We start from the raw sequence: 18,071 nt of genomic DNA on the forward strand, positions 1-18,071 counted from the left end.
ATATGTCCGCTTCCGTGTCCCTAGCTACAAATTGGGACCACGCTATCTTGGTCCTTTCAAAATTTTGTGCCAGATTAATCCTGTCTCTTACAAACTTCTTCTTCCTCCTTCTCTTCGTATTCCTAATGCCTTTCACGTTTCTCTTCTTAAACCACTCATCATCAACCGTTTCTCTCCCAAACTTGTTTCTCCCACTCCTGTTTCCGGCTCCTCGGACATCTTCTCCGTAAAGGAGATACTGGCCTCCAAGAAGGTCAGAGGGAAAACTTTTTTTTTGGTCGATTGGAAGGGTTGTGGTCCTGAAGAGAGATCCTGGGAACCTGAGGACAATATCCTAGACAAAAGTCTGCTCCTCAGGTTCTCAGGCTCTAAGAAGAGGGGGAGACCCAAGGGGGGGGGGGGGTACTGTTACGCCGAGCGCTCCGGGTCCCCGCTCCTCCCCGGAGCGCTCGCTACACTCTCGCTACTGCAGCGCTCCGGTCAGATCCACTGACCCGGTGCGCTGCGATACCGCCTCCAGCCGGGATGCGATTCGCGATGCGGGTGGCGCCCGCTCGCGATGCGCACCCCGGCTCCCGTACCTGACTCGCTCTCCGTCGGTCCTGTCCCGGCGCGCGCGGCCCCGCTCCCTAGGGCGCGCGCGCGCCGGGTCTCTGCGATTTAAAGGGCCACTGCGCCGCTGATTGGCGCAAGTGGTTCTAATTAGTGTGTTCACCTGTGCACTCCCTATGTATACCTCACTTCCCCTTCACTCCCTCGCCGGATCTTGTTGCCATTGTGCCAGTGAAAGCGTTTCCTTGTGTGTTCCTAGCCTGTGTTCCAGACCTCCTGCCGTTGCCCCTGACTACGATCCTTGCTGCCTGCCCCGACCTTCTGCTACGTCCGACCTTGCTTCTGTCTACTCCCTTGTACCGCGCCTATCTTCAGCAGTCAGAGAGGTTGAGCCGTTGCTAGTGGATACGACCTGGTCACTACCGCCGCAGCAAGACCATCCCGCTTTGCGGCGGGCTCTGGTGAAAACCAGTAGTGACTTAGAACCGGTCCACTAGCACGGTCCACGCCAATCCCTCTCTGGCACAGAGGATCCACCTCCTGCCAGCCGGCATCGTGACAGTGATCTACCTCCTCGAGTGCCCTGTGGTCTTCAGAACGTCGGGCCCACCATCCAACCACTAAATCAGCGCATTAACAAGTACAGATCCAATGTCTACAAGGGGTACCAACTCCACAGTGTCTCCAGGCATGCAGCAGAAAAACACAGCAGCGATTTCAGGTGCCACACCATCACACCTATTGAACACATCTCCGCTGATACTGCCCACCGCTTCGCAGTACTGAGAAAATGGGAACATTTCTGGATCTTCACCCTTAGATGCAAGTCCACCCACCTCACCGATGCCAGCTAAAGACGAGCCGATGGGTCCCGATGACATCATAACAGCCGTAGCGGATGCCTTCTCACTGCGGGACAAGACGACACCAAGCCGCCACAGAAGCCACCTGTCTCTCTCCCCTCCCGTTTCTCTCTCTTTCTTTACAGGTCTCACAGCCCTTCCATGAAAAATTCCAAGCAATATCCGGACCCCGATGACCAGCAGATCAGAAGACAGCCCGACCGGACAAAGTTCAAGCCTGACACCGGCACCCTGACAGTGTTCGAAGACCTCCTTCTTCATGATTGGTCGCCAAAACACCTCCTTCTTAAAGATTGGTCGCCGCCCGGACCTGCCCAGCAGCGATTGGTCGTACTCTTCAAAAAAGAATTGCTACCGATGCCTCTAGGAATCTCCCGGAGAGGATATACACGTCTCATCTCCGATTGGCCACCGCACGGACGACCCTAGCAGCGATTGGCTGACATTTTTGAAAGACACTTTACCGCCACCAGCGGCAGCAACCTGGAACCCGGACTTATATGTCCCCTCTCTGATTGGCTCACTCGATATCACGGACAGCCTATAAGAATCTAGCCCACTATCCCCATGCCCATCTTTTGACGACATCTCCACACGGACTTTCGCCCATGACAGCGTAACTATACTCAGTCACGTACGGCACGATCCTGATTGGTTGACTTTACACTATCCCAGCCTTAAGAGGCTCGTCTCCATTCATACACCTGCCGCGGCAACCCAGAACAGCGATGACAGCCTCCGCCTGCTGCCTCCTGATTGGTCCCACGGACACCGGCAGCTCTCTGATTGGTCGCTACTACGGACATTTCTCGTGGTTCTATTTGAACTTCTAAATACTCCTGTAAAGACTATACCTATGCATTTTTTCATGTTGTACGTGGTTTTCATGCTCTTTTATTGAAAATGTTGTACTATGTAGGTCTCTCTTGCCCAGTCCACACCTGGCCCCGGCATCCATCCCACATGACGTCACCAGCTCACCTGGTTTGGCGCCATTTCTGTGTATTTAAATTCCCACACCTGTCATCTGGCCACACAGCAACCACCTGCAATTGAAAAAGGGAGCTGTGACTCCCGAAACGCGTCTTGCTTTACTTATTTATTTTCTTTGATTTATTTATGCTTTAAAATAAATTATTTACTTTATACCTATACCTACGACTTTGGGTGAATTCCTTGGAAGCGCCACCGCAGCATTTTTCAACATTTTCTGCAAATCCAGGCTGTGTCATTCAGACACTATATTGTCTCCCCATGCTGCCACAAACTCCATACTGATGACATCTCCAGGCTCTGTCATTGTGTCGCCATGGTCCTTTGTACCCACACGCTTGGGCCCGGGGTACTAAAACTTGGGGGGTTAAAATTTCAACTTCAAAATCCTCAATTTCAAAATCTTAAATTTCAATTTAAAAATCACAAATTTCAATGGTCTCCTCATGCTTCTGCCAGCTCCAGGCTGTGCCATTCAGACACTATATGGTCTCCTCATGCTTCAGCCACCTGTGTCATTCAGCCAATATATGGTTTACTGATGCTGCTGGACCTGAGCCTAAATTTTTTTTATTGTAGCACTAGCTACCATAAATTGTCAATTTCAATTTCAAAATTCATCTTTTAATCTTAGGGATTGTGAAGCCTTAGTGTCTACTCATGCTGCTGCCAACTCCAGGCTGTGCCATTCAGACACTACATGGTCTCCTCATGCTTCAGTCACGTCCAGGCTGTGTCATTCAGCCCATATATGGTTTATTGATGCTGCTGGGCCTGGGCGTAAATTTTTTTATGGTAGCACTAGCTACCCTATATCTTCAATTTAAATTTCAAAATTAAATTTAATCTTAGGGATTGTGAAGCCCTAGTGTCTAGTCATACTGTTCCCAGCTCCAGGTTGTGTCATTCAGCAACTATATGGTCTCCTAATGCTGCCAACACCTCCACGCTGTGTCATTCAGCCACTATATGGTCTCCTCATGCTGCCAACTCCTCCAGGCTGTGTCATTCAGCCACTATATGGCCTCCTCATGCTGCCAACACCTCCACGCTGTGTCATTCAGCCACTATATGGTCTCCTCATACTGATGCCACCTCCAGGCTCTGTCATTGTGCTGCTCTGCGGCAGTGATTCTAAAAGCGATGCCGGTAATGTGCATGTCATACTGAATAACAGAATTATTTCACTACCCCGGCACACTCCATATGCATGTTAGAACAAAGCAAAGTGTTCTACATCCCTATTGAGGCTCTCTGTAGGCCAGAAATAGCCGTTTTTAATATAGATTCGCCACAAATAAATTCAAATCGAACTGGATTTTTACAGAAAATTCGGCGAATCGGCCGAATGGAAATTTTCAAAAGTTCGCTCATCTCTAGTCACGAGACTCCGCCTCGCTTCGTCATTCACCCAGCACGGAGCAAAGTTCGCTCCGTGCACTGGATGTCTGGAGTGCTGCAGCCGAGATTGCGGGGGTCCCCAGCGGCAGGACCCCAGTGATCAGACATCTTATCCCCTATCCTTTGGATAGGGGATAAGATGTCTAGGGGGTGGAGTACCCTTTTAAATGAAGGCCCTCTCTGGTCAAAATGGAGAAGAAAATGAACAACCACAAAAATAACAGTTTCTGTGGGTCACTGAATGCAATTGTGTATTTTGTCTTGTTTTGTTTTGTCTCTGTATTGTGTCCTTTCAGTCATGTGATCACTTGTAGATCTGCAGCGATGATGAGTAAAAATTAGCAAATGTTTAAATCCGGTAACAATTTCTGTAGATATAGTTAACATTTTTGGTAATATGTAAATATTCCGGGAAAGTGAAATAGTAATTTATTTGTGTAATGTTTTCTGGATTTTTTTTTTTTTTTAGGGAGACGACAAGAACACAGATTAGCCAGCAAAGAACAGTCACGCACTTTGCTCTGTTAGGCTATAAAAGTAATGAAAATTCTTTAAAATGTTGACCATTTTTACTTTCTGAAAGTTAATGGAAATACTCTAGTTTACATGTAAAGTCAGTTCAGAGATAGTCCTGTTCACACTGGAAAAATTTGTTTAAAGGGGTACTCCACTCCCCAGTGTTCAGAACATTTAGGGCACTGAATTTACTATTTGCGCAAATGTGGTGTCAGGTGCCACCATGTGGGTGGATGTTGCTTTACTGTGTCTGCTCCAGCCCACAGCTCAGGGTTACATGTAGTGTGTTTTGTCATTTATTATACTGTGATTTCTATTGTAAAATGCACTTATATTTTTTATTGTCTTTTAAAGAGTTAACCTTGTCTGTAGGAGGATTCAGAGAGTACCACATGAGCACTTTGGCCAATGGAGCCCTCCTGCCCTGCTCTCCCAGGTATGTCTAGATGAGGAGAAGCTAGTTAGTAGTAGAGGGGAGGAGAGTGAGTGGAGGTGAAGTCCAGACCTCTGATGTGTGACCTGTGCCTCACCACATGAAGACAGGCCCAAAAGACCAAGTTGCAAGATTTCAGTTTCTGAGGGTGTCTCCCTTCACCAGAATCCCGCGGACCAGGTTGTCCAGTTCAAGTCTGTCCACGTCAAGTTCAGACCAAGTTAGCTTTGGGGAGAAATGCTAAGAGCCGATGGGCCCTATAGCCAAAGAAGAGGATAACATGAGTGAAAGTATCTGACAGCTCCGGACAGTTCCCCCTGACAGTAAGCCCTTACACTGGATTCTTCAAGTGAAGTTGTAATGATTAGTGATTATCAGCTCCAAAGTCAAGTCAAGCTATATCTATGTCAAGTGTCAGTCAGTTAGTCTGTCCAAGTCAAATTTCAGACCTGGAGGACTACAAGTCCCAAAGTGCCAAGAAGCTGTGGTTCTCTATAGCATCTCTTAGTGTAAATTGCACTCAACTGAACTGTACCTGTTATCCTCCTGTTTGCAATACATGAAGTAAAATTAGAAGTGGTTTTCCTAACCTTGCATTTGAGGTATTTCTTACCCAGAGCATGGCTTTGGCAGCCGCTTCCTCCTTGGAAGTGTGGTGGTTAACACTCCTGACGTCACAAACTTTAGTCACAACACTCATCCGTCTACATACACACCCCCCTTAGCCAACACACAAAAATAATTTTTGCACAATTCTATGAGGTGGGTAACACATGGGGGCTTTATCATGAGGGCAGACTTTTATGACAGAATTATGTGTTTATAATGTGTTCATCTGGATAATTTTATTATCCTCACTAGTTGGTCTACAGGTCAACAGCTAGAAATGGATAAATGAATAGACAAATGGAACACTTGCCCCAGGGACCTTCTTTTTTAGAGGTGTTTAATGTCCACCATGGTGAATTTTGATTCATATTTAAAAAAACTAAAAACCCTAAAGCATACATGTTACTTAAATAAACTTTTTACCTTTGTCCTTGGTCCTGAGTGTATAGACCTTGACCGATGCCGAGAACGAGCAGGTCACGTGACACAGAACAAAAGGAGAACACACTAATGGCCGACTTCACCAGACTTGTTCCAGTGATTTATTCGTGGTCTGAACACCCAAACTCCGACTAATAAACACTTTTAATATGTCTGCCTGACAATCTTTGACTATAACTTGCCATTTTAATGGATTTCATTGACAATGTAAATTAGATGATTTGTTTTGTATGGGTAGTACCAGGTTATAAAAATAAATTAAAAATAATCATATTGTACCTCAATACCCCAAATTTTTTTGAAAGAAGACACCTGGCACACTTATGAAAATGCCTCCCATTATTTCACTTTCATGGGCACCTTCGTGCCTTAAAATCATATTTGTTGGTAATAGTTTGTCCCAAACAAAAATTTCATTTAAAGGGGTACTTCGCCTGGGGCTTCCGTGACCTCACATGATGCCCCCTCCATTCATGTCTATGGTAGGGACATGAATAACATAGACATAAATTGAGGGGGCGTGGTGGCTGTGATTGCCAGTTATCCGGCACGGAGCAGAGTTTGCTCCGTGCACCGAATGACTGGGGAGCCATGGTATAGATAGCAGGGGTCCCTAGCGGCTGGACCCCCGTGATCAGACATGCTATCCCCTAACCTATGGATAGGGGATAACATGCCTAGTGGTGGAGTACCCCTATAAAACTCTTTCTGAAAATGAAGATGTGCACAATTCCTATATATCACTTTATGTCTACCTGAATATATCTACATGTAATCACTAGTAAATAGAATAAAATCCATGTGTTAGGATACATTCATGCAGTGTCCTGGTACCCATCTACATGACAGATATTGGGGGGAATATATATTTCCCCCAAAAAAACTATATTCTATCACAAGGCTTTACAAGTATTCGTTTGTGAAATGGTTAACCCTATGGTTTGCTGCCACCTACTGATGGATTTATTCATTGCTCTGTAAAAGTACATAAGAAGCAGGACACATGACCTACACATCCACCACAAGCTGCTGGAACTTTCTACAGAGTTCTGTGGCAGGAGTCTCCTAGTCCAAACCTCTCTCTTTATATGTTGTACATCTTGGAAAAACAATAGTTTTTCTAATATACTTCTTTTTTTTTTTTTTCCTTCACATTTTATTAAAGAAAACTTCCTTTGCAAATCCCACCACTAGGGGTCTCCATACCTACTAGGACACTGATTAGTCCCACAGCAGCATGAGCATGTCCATGGTTCATGGACATGAGATGGATGACTGACAAGGCTGCTGAAGGAACTTGGAGCAACACTGCTGTAACTCCAGCTGTTGATAAACTACAACTCCAAGCATGCCTGTACAGTCAAAGGATGTCTGGGCATGCTGGTAGTTGTAGTTTTGCAAAAGTTGTAGGCACACAGCTGAAGGCAACACTGCTGTAAATAATAGTTATTAAAACATTGTACCTCTAACTGTTCAAAAACTACAAGTCCCAGCATTACAGGACACATGAATGGCATTGGAACAGAAAATTTATGCATAAAAAACCACTGTACTTTTATGCATCCAGACCCCTTTTAAATTATTTTATAGAGTTCACCATGACCACCTCCTCCGGGAGAGAATTCCACAGTCTCACTGCTCTTACAGTAAAGAATCCCTGTCTGTGCTGGTGTAGGAACCTTATTTCCTCTAAACGTAGAGGATGCCCCCTTGTCATAACAGTATGAATAGATCATGGAAAGATCTCCCTGATATATTTATACATAGTTATTAGGTCTCCCCTAAGCCTTCTTTTTTTCTAAAATAAATACCCTAATTCTGATAATCTTTCTGGGTACTGTAGTCCTCCCATTCCCCGTATTACCCTGGTTGCCCGTCTTTGAACCCTCTCCAGCTCCACTATATCTTTCTTGTACACTGGTGCCCAGTACTGTACACAGTATTCTATGTGTGATCTGACTAGTGATTTGTACAGCGGTAGAATTATTTCCTTGTCGTGGGCATCTATGCCCCTATGGATGCACCCCATGATTTTATTTGCCTTGGCAGCAGCTGCCTGACACTGTTCACTACAGCTAAATTTACTGTTAACTAAGACTCCTAAGTCCTTTTCCACGTCAGTCGTCCCAAGTGTTCTCCCATTTAATACATAATCCCAGCCCGGATTTTTCCTCCCCATGTGCATTACCTTACATTTATCAGTGTTAAACCTCATCTGCCACTTCCCAGTGCGCTGTCCTCTATTGTTTTTACCGCTTTACAGAGTTTAGTATCAGCTGCAAAGATGGCTACTTTACTATTCAACCCCTCTACAAGGTCATCAATGTATATATTAAATAGAATAGGATCCAAGACAGAACCCTGTGGTACCCCAGTAGTAACAGTCACCCAATCAGAATAAGTACCATTAATAACAACCCTCTGTTTCCTATCACTGAGCCAATTACTTACCCACTTACACACATTCTCCCCCAGCCCAATCCCTCTCATTTTATGCACCAACCTTTTATGTGGCACCTTATTAAATGCTTTGGAAAAATCCAGATATACGACATCCAGCGATTCCCCCTGGTCCATTCTGGAGCTCACCTTCTCGTAAAAGCTGATCAGGTTAGTTTGACAGGACCAATCCTTCATAAAGCCAGGCTGATTTGGAGTCATAGATTTATTTTTATCAATATACCATATTTATCGGCGTATAACACACACTTTTTAGGCTAACATTTTTAGCCTAAAGTCTACCTGTGCGTTATACTCCGATAAGCCGCTGCAGTTCAATGATTTAAAGCGGGTGCTTTAAATCAATGAACTGCCCTGGCTTTGCAGGTGCAGAGACCGCCACCGCTGCCGGCTTCTCTGCTCCTGCCTGTCCTGGGGTCTAGAGCCCTGCTGCCGGCCCTTCTCTCCCGCTGGCTATCGGTGCCGCTGCCCGTTCTCTCCCCCTGACTATCGGTGCCGGCGCCCCATTGCCGGTGCCGATAGCCAGGGGGAGAGAAGCGGCGCCGGCAATGGGGCAGCGGCGCCGATAGCCAGGGGGAGAGAAGGGGCAGCGGCACCCGTTGCCTCCCCCATCCCCGGTTGTATAATTACCTGTTGCCGGGGTCGGGTCCGCGCTGCTTCAGGCCTCCGGTGTGCGCCCCCTGCGTCGTTGCTATGCACTGCGAGACGCAATGACGTCACTCGTCATTGCGCCGTGCAGTGCATATTAACGACGCCTGGGACGAACACCGGAGGCCTGAAGCAGCACGGACCCGACCCCGGCAACAGGTAATTATACAACCGGGGATGGGGGAGGCAACAGGGCAGCGGAGCCGGCAATGGGTGCCGCTGCCCCTTCTCTCCCCCTGGCTATCGGCGCCGCTGCCCCACTGTCGGCGCCGCTTCTCTCCCCCTGACTATCGGCGCCAGCAATGGGGCGCCGGCACCGATAGTCAGGGGAAGAGAACGGGCAGCGGCACCGATAGCCAGGGGGAGAGAAGGGCCGGCAGCAGGGCTCTAGACCCCAGGACAGGCAGGGGGAGAGAAGCGGGCAGCAACAGCCCCTCTCCCCTGCCTTTCCTGGGGATGTATCAGGGTATACGCATGCACACACACGCACCCTCATTTTACCAAGGATATTTGGGTAAAAAACGTTTTTTACCCAAATATCCTTGGTAAAATGAGGGTGCGTGTTATAGGCCGGTGCCTGGTATACCCCCATAAATACGATATTCCAAAATAGCATCTCTTAGAAAACCCTCAAACAATTTACATACAACAGAGGTTAAACTAACAGGTCTATAATTCCCTGGGTCACCTTTTGTCCCCTTTTTAACCCCTTACGGACCAGGGGTTTTTCCGTTTTTGCACTTTCGGTTTTTCCTCCTTACCTTTAAAAAATCATAACCCTTTCAATTTTGCACCTAAAAATCCATATTATGGCTTATTTTTTGCGCCACCAATTCTACTTTGCAGTGACATCGGTCATTTTACCCCAAAATCTATGGTGAAACGGAAAGAAAATAATCATTGTGAGACAAAATTGCAAAAAAAACAAAAAAACACCATTTTGTAAATTTTGGGGGCTTCTATTTGTACGCAGTCAATTTTTCGGTAAAAATGACACCTTCTCTTTATTCTGTAGGTTCATACAATTAAAATGATACCCTACTTATATCGGTTTCATTTTGTCGTACTTCTGAAAAAAATCACAACTACATGCAGGAAAATGTATATGTTTAAAATTGTCATATTCTGACCCCTATAACTTTTTTATTTTACCGCGTATGGGTCGGTTTGAGGGCTCATTTTTTGCGCTGTGATCGGAAGTTTTTAGCGGTACCCTTTTTGTATTGATCAAACCTGTTGATCACTTTTTATTCATTTTTTCATGATATAAAAAGGGACCAAAAATACACTATTTTGGACTTTATCGGACTTATATTTTTATAATTCGGACATTTCCACACGTGGCGATACCACATATGTTTATTTTTATTCACACAGTTTTTTTTTTAAATGGGAAAAGGGGGGGGTGATTCAAACTTTTAATAGGGGATGTGTTAAATGATCTTTATTCACTTTTTTTTTGCAGTGTTATAGCTCCCACAGGGACCTATAACACTGCACACACTGATCTTTTACATTGATCACTGTTTTCTCATAGGAAACCAGTGATCAATGATTCTGCCGCTTGACTGCTCATGCCTGGATCTCAGGCACTGAGCAGTCATTCGACGATCGGACACCAGGAGGCCAGGTAGGAGACCCTCCTCGTGTCTAACAGCTGTTCGGGACACCGCGATTTCGCCGCGGCGATCCTGAACAGCTCCCTGAGCTAACCGTCATGGTTTCACTTTCACTTTAGACGCAGTGTTCAACTTTGATCGCCGCATCTAAAGGGTTAATAGCGCGCGGCACCGCGATCACTGGTGCGCGCTATTAGCCACGGGTCCCGGCCATTGTTAGAGGCCGGGCCCGACCCGCTATGACGCGGGGCCACGTCGTGGCCCCGTGTTATAGAAGAGGACTCAGGACGTACTGGTACGTCCTTGGTCCTTAAGGGGTTAAATATTGGCACCACATTTGCCATTCGCCAGTTCTGGGGAACAGTCCCTGTTACTAGTTAGTCCCTGAATATTAAAAATAGGGGTCTGTCTATTACATTAGTTAATTCCTTTACAACACAGGGGTGAATGCCATCTGGACCTGACGATTTGTCTATTTTGATTTTTTGTAGGCGGCACTGTACTTCTTCCTGGGTTAGACAGGTGACCTGTTCTGGGGAGTTTACCTTATCTCACTGTATTTCACCTGGCATTTCATTTTCCTTCACTTTCCTCTTTCATTTTCCTCCACTGTGTGAATACAGTGAAGAAGAATGTGTTTAATATATTTTCTTTTTCCTTATCCCCGTTTATAATTTCTTCTTTATCATTTTTTAAAATGGCCCACACTTTCATTTTTGACCTTTTTGCTATTTATTTAGTTAAAGATCATTTTGGGGTCAGTTTAGCTCTCTTTTGCAATGAGACTTTCTGTCTCTTTTTTTGCAGCTTTTATCTGTTTTTTACATATGTTACATTTTTCTCTATAGCTTTTCAATGCTTCCTTATTTTTGTCATTTATTGCCCCCTTAACGTTTTTATTCATCCATATTGATTTTCTTTTATTTCTGACCCTTTTATTCCCTTAAGGTATATACATCTTAGGCTGGGTTCACACCACGTTTTGTTAAATACGGTTCCCATATACGGCTGGGAGGAGGGGGGACGGGGCTTAATCGCGACGCCCGCACTCAGCCGTATTCGGGAACCGTATTTAATGTATGTCTATTAGCCGACCGGAGTGAACCGCAGCCTCCGGTCGGCTTAGTTTTCGGCCGTATGCGGTTTCCCGACCGCAGGCAAAAACGTGGTCGGCCGCGTTTTTGCCTACGGTCGGGAAACCGCATACGGCCGAAAACGAACCCGACCGAAGGCTGCGGTTCACTCCGGTCAGCTCACAGACATACATTAAATACGGTTCCCGAATACGGCTGCGTGCGGGCGCCGCGATTAAGCCCCGCCCCCTTCTCCCAGCCGTATACGGGAACCGTATTTAACAAAACGCGGTGTGGACCCAGCCTTACAGTGAGAGTTTAAGATATTTTTAAAAGTCTCCCATTTATTGTCAGTATTCTTGTTTTTGAGGACATTATCCCATTTTATATTGTTAAGGGCTTCTCTGAGTTGGTCAAACTTTGCCTTCCTAATGTTCATTGTTTTTGTGGCCCCTCCAGAGATTCCCTATTTGAAGAACAAGTTATAAAGTATTATATTATGATCACTATTTCCTAAGTGTCCTTCTACTTGGACATTAGTTACTCTGTCAGGTCTGTTGGTTAATATTAAGTCTAGTAGGGCGCCCCCTCTGGTTGGGCCCTGCACCATTTCGGACAGATAATTGTCTTTAGCTATAGTCAGAAACCTGTTTCCTTTACGAGATTCACAGGTCTCAGTCTCCCAGTTTATTTTAGGATAGTTAAAGCCCCCCCCCCCCATTATTATCACCTCATTCTGATTTGCTGCCATGTTTATTTGCCTCATTAATTGATCTTCTGCCTCTTCCATTATGTTGGTGGAATCAGAATTTGTTTATTTTCATCTCCATATATTTCTACCCATATTGACACATTATCGTTTCCCTCCCATACAGTATATCCTCCCGCAGTGCGGCCTTCAGACTGGACTTTACATAAAGACAAACTCCTCCCCCCTTTCCGTTTTGTCCGATCCTTCCTGAATAGACTATAACCCTTGTATGTTTTGACCGCCCAGTCATCGTCCAACCAAATCTCTGTTATACCCACTATGTCATAATTCTCCTCAGACATCAACCCCTCCAGTTCATCTGTTTTATTGGTCAGACTTCTGGCATTAGTCAACATGCAATTCAATGGTGTATGTTTTTTCTTCCTTTGAAGCCTATCTCTATTAACTATTCTAACCCCTCCCTCCGCTCCACCCCCAGGTACATTAATAAGTCCCCGCTCTCTATCTACACTATCTTCCCCCTCTACGTTGTAGGTTCCCTCCCCCCAGTCCCTAGTTTAAACACTCCACCCTTCTAGCCATCTTCTCCCCAAGCACAGCTGCACCCTCCCGATTGAGTCGGCCCAGTTCTCCATGAACCAAAACTCCTTCCTTGCCGCAAGCTTGGGGCCTAAGTCCCTGAAATCATTTTTAAGGACACTCCACTCTACTTCTTACTTTGTCATTGGTGCCAATATGTACCATGACCGCTGGGTCCTCTCCAGCCCCACCCAGCAACCTGTCAACCACAATGTGCCAAACTCGAGCGCCAGGAAGACAACACACTGTTCGGTGTTTATGGGAGGGGGCATGATGGCTAGTATGTAGCTGTCACGCCTCCTCCCATATACATGAATGGAGGGGGTGTGGTGGCTGTAGTTACCAGTCATCCAGCACGGAGCATATAAGGGATAAGATGTTTATCGCTGGAGTACCCCTTTAATGCAATATATTTCTGTTATTAGTTGGGAAGGATGAAATTGTGTGAGGTGTTACTCACTTACATCTGTGGCAGGATGTGTCCTTGGAGGGATATGATTTTCAAGGCAGTATCAATGCCAGTTAGTACTAACTGTGTAGAATACAGATGCAGTTGGGCCTTCTGGATTGGTTTGAAGCCAGAGTTATTTGCATATGTACATTATGTTTGCTACATGGGTGCCCTCAAGTATGAGGCCAAGAGTTAAAGTGCATGGAGTTAATGGAGGGAATGGTGTTGGATGGTAGTGGATACCTCCAGTGACCCTTCCTGGACATGATATGGCTCATTGATTCAAATGTATTTTAAATGGGCACTGTCACCCAAAGCGATCAGGAGAATGAGGCAGGAGAAGTGCACGGCATTATTTTTGTCTAGCTGCTTCATTAAAAGTCTATGGAGCGAGACAAAGATGGCTAGGAGTCTGGAAGTGAACAGCAATGCAGTGCCCTTCTCCTGCTTCATTTTCCTGATCGGAATGGGTCTCAGCACTAAGACCTATACCGATCAAAACTTTTGACAAGTTCAAAACCTTGGAAAGGTACACTTTTTAAAGTTATTTAAATTTGTTATAATGTTATTTATGATCTGGTTATTTAACATTTGTATTTTGATGTGTTACTTAATAAACTGGCTGATATGGCCTTTTTGAGTCTCAGCTCAGATTTCTGTCATTCACCGGAGAATCCTTGGGTCACAGAATGGCGGTATGTAGTTAAGGAAATTAGTGGTTTATATCATGGTTGCTGGGTCTTAAATCACTCCAGTCAAGTCTAGTTAAAGAGTGATATCCTGTGGGCTGTGAAATAAGATGCATTGGGATGGGATGGAAGAAGATATATATATAAAGAGAGAAAGACAAGCACAGTCCATTAGTCCCTTTTACAGTCCCTTTTGCTGTTGTTGGAAGAAAGCAGGCATATTTATCTAATACTTTTAAGGTTACGTTCACACAATTTAGAAGCAAGTTTACAGTGAGTTTCCCACTGCAAGCTTAAAGGGGTACTCTGTCCCTAGACATCTTATCCCCTATCCAAAGGATAGGGGATAAGATGTCAGATCGCCGCGGTCCCGCTGCTGGGGATCCCCGGGATCCCCGCTGCGGCACCCCACTATCATTACAGCACAGAGCGAGTTCGCTCTGCACATAATGACGCGCAATACAGGGGCCGGAGCATCGTTACGTCACCGCCCGCCCCTTTCAATACAAGTCTATGGGAGGGGGCGCGGCGGTCGTCATGCCCCCTGCCATAGACTTGCATTAAGGGGACGGGCCGTGATGTCATGAGGGGCGGAGCTATGACGTCACATGGCTCTGTCTCCTGTATCGCCCGTCATTACGCACAGAGTGAACTCGCTCTGTGCTGTAATGATAGCGCAGTGCCGCAGCGGGGATCCCGGGGATCCCCAGTAGCGGGACCGCGGCGATCTGACATCTTATCCCCTATCCTTTGGATAGGGGATAAGATGTCTAGGGGCGGAGTACCCCTTTAAGCTGTGGGTGGTTTTCCGCAGAGGAAAATCCGCAAAAAACCCCATTAAAGTCAATGTAATCTGCAGCAGAAAACCTGCCGGGTTCAAACTTTCAGCGGGAAACTTGCTGCAAGCTCACTTCTAATTCTTCACCTCCATTGTGTAGATGCATATCAAAAAATGTTGCAGTATCTTGTAATAACTTTTACAAGACAAACGTTCCAGATTCCTCCATTGTGTAATATACAAGTACAAAACTTTCTTCCTATGTAATCCTTAGACACATATATAACGAGGATGTTTAGGTAATGTACAGTAATTTTTTTGTTTTTGTTTTGAAAAACCTGACTTGATATAGTCTTATAGTCTATGGATCCACTTCATAACTAGCACTACGGGCCTTGTCATGGGCTTCAGCAACAACACTAAATATAGATACTGGCCAGTAGATGGTACAAGAGAACCAAGAATAACACAGCAATACATAGGATCAATGCAAACAGAGAGTAACTAAAAGCCTCACCCAGAGCAAGAAACTGAGGATTAACCACAAACAACATGGCGCCTGGAGCGCAGTGCGCCAATGGTGAAAAATATGTGCTGTGAAGCCGGCAAGGAATAAGAAGACAGGCGTAAGCAGGACAGGAGGAAGGAAGGAAAAGTTTTAACAGGCACAAATGTAAAAAAAAAACAATATAGCAAGACAGTCGGCACAATGAGAGAGACTACATGAAGACTCAAACAAAACAATTAATGTTAGCAAATAGAGAACCCTCCCCCCATGCTAAAGGAATACATAAAAAGTGGAACAGGAATTTCTCTCTCCTGCAATAAAACAAATAGAGATAAGGGAAATTATTATTTTAACCCCTTAAATAAAATATACGTCCTGCGCCGACTCCCGCGATATGAAGCGGGGTCGTGCTGTGACCCCGCATCACAACGCTTCGATCCCAGCGCTCATCAATGGCTGGGACCCGCGGCTTATACCACACATCGCCGATCGCGGCAATGTGCGGTATTAACCCTTTAGAAGCGGCGGTCAAAGCTGACAGCCGCTTCTAAAGTGAAAGTATCCCAGATAGTCAGTCGGGCTGGTCGGGACCGCCGCTGTGAAATCGCGACGTCCCGAACAGCTGACAGGACACCGGAAGGGCCCTTACCTGCCTCCTTGGTGTCCGATCGACAAATGACTGCTCCGTGCCTGAGATCCAGGCAGGAGCAGTCAAGCGCCGATAACACTGATCACAGGCGTGTTAATACACGCCTGTGATCTGTGAAAGAGATCAGTGTGTGCAGTGTTATAGGTCCCTATGGGAACTATAACACTGCAAAAAAAAAGTTAAAAAAAAGTGTTAATAAAGGTCATTTAACCCCTTCCCTAATAAAAGTTTGAATCACCCCCCTTTTCCCATAAAAAAAATAAAACAGTGTAAATAAAAATAAACATATGTGGTATCGCCGCGTGCGTAAATGTCCGAACTATAAAAATATATCATTAATTAAACCGCACGAACAATGGCTTACACGTAAAAAAAATTCAAAAGTCCAAAAAAGCGTATTTTGGTCACTTTTTATACCATTAAAAAATGAATAAAAAGTGATCAAAACAAAAATGGTACCGATAAAAACTTCAGATCACGGCGCAAAAAATGAGTCCACATACCGCCATGTACGTGGAAAAATAAAAAGTTATAGGGGTCAGAAGATGACATTTTTAAACGTATACATTTTCCTGCATGTAGTTATGATTTTTTCCAGAAGTCCGACAAAATCAAACCTATATAAGTAGGGGATCATTTTAACCGTATGGACCTACAGAATAATGATAAGTTGTCATTTTTACCGAAATATGCACTATGTAGAAACGGAAGCCCCCAAAAGTTACAAAATGGCGTTTTTTCTTCGATATTGTCGCACAATGATTTTTTTTTCCCGTTTCGCTGTGAATTTTGGGGTAAAATGACTAATGTCACTGAAAAGTAGAATTGGTGATGCAAAAAATAAGCCATAATATGGATTTTTAGGTGGAAAATTGAAAGGGTTATGATTTTTAAAAGGTAAGGAGGAAAAAACGAAAGTGCAAAAGCTGAAAAACCCTGAGTCCTTAAGGGGTTTTAAACACAGAAAGCATGGTTGCATAGTACATCCCTGTTTACTGTAAAGGAGCAGGGACAGATGTCCAAATGACAGGAGTTCCCGCTACTCTGAGGGGTACAATAAACACACACCTGCTTCCCGCTCGTGTGTTCAGGCTTAGACAGGCATGTTCCTCTGCCACCTCTAGAGGTCACTAAATGCTCACTAGAGTCCAAACAGAAAGATGCAGTTAAAGGAGATATCCAGTCCTGAAAAAACTTATCCCCTGTCCTAAGGATAGGGGATAAGTTTCAGATAGTGGGGCGTCTGACTGCTGGGACCCCCGCCATCTCTCGTACGGGGCCCCGGCTCTCCGGCCCGATAGCGTGTGTCGACCACCGCACGAAACGGTGGCCAACACGCTCCCTCAAAACAGTGCTATGGCAGAGCCGGAGATTGCCGAAAGGCAGCGCTCCGGCTCTGCCATAGAGTTGTATTGAGGGTGAGTGTCAGCCGCCGCTTTGTGCGGTGGTCGACCCGCCCCCTTCCCGCAGGCTGCCTGGGCCCCGTACAGGAGATCGCGGGGGGTCCGACCTGAAACTTGTCCCCTATCCTGAAACTTATGCCCTATCACACCACACATAATCTGAGGACAGGTGTGGTGCTGTGTTTGGAGGAAACTGGCTCAATTTTTCTATTGCCCTTTAAGCAATTTGTAGATTCACACAACAGGACCTCCCTGTAAAGGGAGGTAATAGGTAAAAAACAGTTTTGAATCGGAAGGCATTTTGGATCCTTCTACTTCATGATGTCATCAGAGGAATACCTGAATGTTAAATGTGTTCTGTCCAATATCGTTTCTTTTTTTTCATGTTTAAATGCTGTCCCTTATTTATCCTATATTTGTCCTGCTTATGCCTCATCTTGATATTTGATATGTTGACCTACCTAAAATGCGGGTCCATATTCCCTGACTCCGTTCTGGTGTTCAGGTGATGGTATTGATGCCACAGGTTATACTATGTTATATGATGATCCCTTTCTCTCATACATAATGGTCTTCTTGGCATCTGATTGGTTCCTATCCAAAGTCTTTAAAGCATTAATGTCAATTTAAAAAAGTTTTGACCTGTCACCATTATAAGTCTATACAGCTCATCTACTTTAATTAGACAGACTAA

This window comes from Hyla sarda, chromosome 2, assembly GCF_029499605.1.
Source record: "Hyla sarda isolate aHylSar1 chromosome 2, aHylSar1.hap1, whole genome shotgun sequence".
Taxonomy (NCBI): Eukaryota; Metazoa; Chordata; class Amphibia; order Anura; family Hylidae; genus Hyla; species Hyla sarda.